Source organism: Bison bison, unplaced genomic scaffold (genome assembly GCF_000754665.1).
Source record: "Bison bison bison isolate TAMUID 2011002044 unplaced genomic scaffold, Bison_UMD1.0 scf7180017862278, whole genome shotgun sequence".
Lineage (NCBI taxonomy): Eukaryota > Metazoa > Chordata > Mammalia > Artiodactyla > Bovidae > Bison > Bison bison.
This window is the reverse complement of record NW_011492850.1, coordinates 603,139-608,030: the sequence shown is the minus strand read 5'-3', so window position 1 is coordinate 608,030 and position 4,892 is coordinate 603,139.

The window sequence follows — 4,892 nt, the reverse complement described above, 5'->3', positions numbered from 1 at the left end:
GTATAATGGGATTGTTTTCTTACTTTCCATCTCAGTTTGCTCATTGATTTTTGAGTGTTGATTTTGTATCCCATAAATTTGATGAATTCATTTGTTAGTTCTAAGAAAGGTTTTTTTTTTTTTTTTTTTTGGTGAATCCTTAGGTTTTTCTGTATATAAGACCATATCATCTGCAAACAGAGATTATTTAAATTCTTCATTTCCATTTTATAAATCTTTTATTTCTTTTTCATGTCTGATTGTTCTGGCTAGAACTTCCTGTACTATGTTGAATAGTAATGACGAGAGTGAATATCTTTGCCCACTTGTAATTGATCTTGAAGGAAAAGGTTTCCCATTGAGTATGATGTTAACTTTTTATTTATGACTTTTATTATCTTGAGGTAGTCTTCTTCCCTTCGTAGTCTGGGAGTGTTTTTGTCATGAAAGTGTATTGAATTTTTTCAAATACTTTGCATCAATTGATATGCTTATATGTGTTTTATCCTTTGTTCTATTAATAAGGTATACTACACTGATTGATTTCTCAATGTTTGAACCATCTTTTCATTCAGTATAAATCCCATTTGGTCATGGAATATGATCCCTTTAGTGCATTCTTAAATTCAGTTTGCTAGTATTTTCTTTAAGATTTTTGTATTAATATTCATGAGGGATACTGCTCTGAGGTCTTCTTTCCTTGTTATTTTTTATCTGGTTTTAATATCATGGTAATGCTTGCCTCATAGGATGAGTTTGGGAATGTTCCTGCCTGTTCAATTCTTTGAAAGACTTTAAGAAGTCTTGATGTTAATTATTCTTTAAATATTTGGTAGAATTCTCCAGTGAAACCCTCTAATCCTGAGCTTTTCTTTGTTGATAATCTCTTGATTAGTCCTCAATCTTCTTACTTGTTATAGGCATATGTATACATTTTATTTCTTTGTGATTCATCCTTGATAGGTTTTCTGTTTCTAAAAATTTATCCAGTTCTGAAGTTATCCAGTTTGCTAGCATACAATTATTCATAGTAGTCTTTTGTATTTTTTACTTATGTAACATTAATTGCAATGTTTTCTCATTCATTTTTTATTTTAGATATTTGAGTCTTCCTTTCTTCTTACTTATTTTCATTCAAAGTTTGTCAGTTTTATTGATCTTTTCAAAAAAACAGCTCAGTTTTATTTTTTTAATACTATTTTTTATTCTCTTTCATTTATTTCTGCTCTAATCTTTATTTTCTCCTTCTGTCTGCAGAATTTGGGTTTGGTTTTCTTTCTCTTATTCTAATTCCTTGAGGTGTAAGGTACAGTTATTTATTTTAGATCTTGCTTTCTTTTAAATATAAGTGTTCACTTTTATAAATTTCTCTCTTTATACACCTTTTGCTACATCCCATGAGATGGGATTGTGTGGCTTCATTTTCATTTATCTGCAGGTATTTTCCAAATTCTCTTACAATGTTTTCTTTGTTTTATTGGCTTTTAAAGAGTACATGGTCTCATTTCCACATATTTGTGGATTTTCCTGTTTTCCTTCATATAGTTTAAATTTTTAATTGAAAAGTAGAGTTTATTTACAATATTATATTAGTTTCAGGTATTCAGCATGGTGATTCAGTGTTTTTATGCAATATACTCCGTTAAAATTTATTACAGCTATAATTCCATGTGTTGTACAATATACACTTGTTGCTTTTCTCCTTTTATATATATAGTGGTTTGTAACTCTGAATCTTCTACCCTTGATTTACCCCCTTCTCCCTTCTCTCTCCTCTTCGGTAAACAATAGTTTGTTTTCTATATCTATGAGTCTATTTTAAATGTATATTTATTTGTATTATATCTTAGATTTCATATATAAGTGATAGCAAACAGTGTTTGTCTTTCTCTGACTTATTTCATGCAGAATAATATTATCTTGATCTGTCCACATCACTGCAAATGGCAAGATTTCATTCCTTTTAACAGGTGAGTAACATTCCATTGCATGTACATATCCCACATCTTCATAAGCCAGCCATCTGTTAATGGGCACTTGGGTTGCTTCCATGTCTTGACTATTGTAAACAGTGAAGCCATGAACATTGAGGTCCATGTTTTTTTGGTATTAGTGTTTTCATTTATCCCGGGTATATACCCAGGAGTGGAGTTGCTGGAGCATATAGTCATTCTATTTTTAGTTTATTGAGGAACCTCTACACTGTTTCCTATAGTGTTTGCACTAATTTACATTTCCAGCAACAGTGTGTAAATGTTCCCTTTTCTCCACATCTTTGCCAACATTTGTTGCCTGTCAGGATTTTGATAATATCCTGATAGGTGTGAGGTGGTGTCTTATGGCTTTGAGTTGTGTTTCTGTAATAATTAGCAATCTTGAACATCTCTTCATGTGCCTGTGCACTTGCCAAGGCCTAACGTGCCATCTGCAGGTGTCTACAGCTCTTCTCAGACACAACTCAAGGTCGAGTCTTTTCCTCTGTTGTGGCTTTCCCAGACTTAGTGCAACATTGTGCCAATGAAGTGGACAGGGTTGGAGCATTCCTTGACCTGGGCCTGGGGATACCAGTGTTAATTAGAGTTGAACCATCTGGGCTGCTGTCAGAAGTCAGGGCTGCTTTTATGATAGTGTTTGAGCAAGTACCAACAATGGCTGCTGCAATCCCAGCTGACCTCTCCCTGGGTTCTCTCTGTCTCCCTGACTGAATGAGTGAATGTTACAGCCTCAGTTGTATCTGACTCTTTGTGACCCCATGGACTGTAGCCTGCCGGGCTCCTCTGTCCATGGGATTATTCAGGCAAGAATACTGAAGTGGGTTGCCATTTCCTTCTCCAGGGGATCTTCCCAACCCAGGGATTGAACCTATGTCTCTTGCATAGGCAAGTGGATTTTTTTTTTTTTTTTACCACTGAGCTACCTGGGAAGCCTTAGGTGGAGTCTTTATATGTAGTCACTAACCCTCTACAGTTATTGACCTATTAAATGTGACTTTTGAGTCAGGGCAACTGATTGTCAGACTTATTTTAATTTTGGTTAATTTAAATAGCCAATGTTACTACTAGCTGCCATATTAGCTAGCACAGTTATAGAAGGCTCAATTTTCTACTTTCTAGCAGTATTTAATATCCAACTCTCTAAATCTCATTAGAAAAAGATGAGTTTCCCAGGTGACTCAGTGGTAAAGAATCTGATTGCCCTAAACAATACTTTCCACATACCTATGGGGGATAGATCCCAACACCAGCAGTGGATACCTGAAACCACAGATGGTAACAAGCTGTATATATATATATATATATATATATATATATATATACACACACACATATACACACTGTGCTTTTTCCTATGCATTCCTCCTATGATTTTAATTCATGAATTAGGTACAATAAAAGATTAACCAAAACAAGGAATATTAAAATAAAATAATTACAACAATATACTTGTTATAATATACACTTACAACAATATGTGAAAGCTATGTGGTCCTCTCTCTCTCCTCTCTCAAAATATCTTACTCTCCTGTACTCAGCTGAACATATGAGATGATGCAATACTGACCCAGTGAGATGAAGTGAGATGAATGGTGTAGGCACTGTGAAGGGAATTTTCCTTTAGAGTTGACCCTTGAATACACATTTTTGAATTGTTGACTAATACAAGATTTTTGAAATAAATGCAGTACTACGTGATCTGTGGTGATTGAATCCACTGGTGCAACAGATGTAGAACCAAGGATCCAGAGAGTAGACTAAGGGACTTGAGTATCCAAGGATTTGGGTATCTGTAGTGGATCCTGGAAGCAACTCCCCATGGATACCAAGGGACAAACTGTAGTAGTTTTGGACTGCAGTTGACCACAGGTAACTGAATCTATGGGAAGTGAAACTGTAAATAATGGAGGACTAATGGGAGAAGGCAATGGCACCCTACTCCAGTACTCTTGCCTGGAAAATCCCATGGACGGAAGAGCCTGGTAGGCTGCAGTCCATGGGGTTGCTAAGAGTCAGACACGACTGAGCGACTTCACTTTCACTTTTCACTTTCATGCATTGGAGGAGGAAATGACAACCCACTCCAGTGTTCTTGCCTGGAGAATCCCAGGGACGGAGGAGCCTGGTGGGCTGCCGTCTATGGGGTCGCACAGAGTCGGACACGACTGAAGTGACTTAGCAGCAGCAGCAACTATATCTATATATTGCTAAATGATCACCATAAGTCTAACTAATATTCATCACTACACATAGCTATCCTTTTTTCCCATGTGAAAACTTTTTAAAAAAATTTATTTATCTATTTTAATTGGAGGCTAATTACAATATCATGGTGGTTTTTGCCATACATTGACATGAATCAGCTGTGGGTGTACCTGTGTCCCCACATCCTGAACCCCCCTCCTACCTCTCTCCCCATTCCATCCATTTGGGCTGTACCAGTGCACTGGCTTTGAGTGCCCTGTTTCATGCATTGAACTTGGACTGGTTATCTGTTTCACATATGGTAATATATGCCAGAGTCCAGGTCCAGCAGCCAGGGATTCAACCTGAAGAAATGAACGGTGTCGGCGATGAAGCGGCCTCTCAGTTTTCTTTTGGACTGCCTGTTTATTTCAAGCTTATGATTCTCCTTTATACTTTTACAAAATCATTAGGTCAGAGGTTTGATATTTGCAGTTCCCACTGACCCAGATTTATTATCTCCATAAATCATTGTTGCTCTTCAGAGTTCCTGCTTCAGTGATTCTCTCTGAATAAGCCTTATCATCTATTACCTACCTCCTCTAACCTGTCCTATAGTTAACTTGTGATTACATTGTAACTCATGCTACATTCCTCAGTTTACTACTTATCTTCCTAAATCCTGTTTGCCCCTAACATCCTGAGCTCACTATCTCTTAAAAAGGCTTCTAGCTA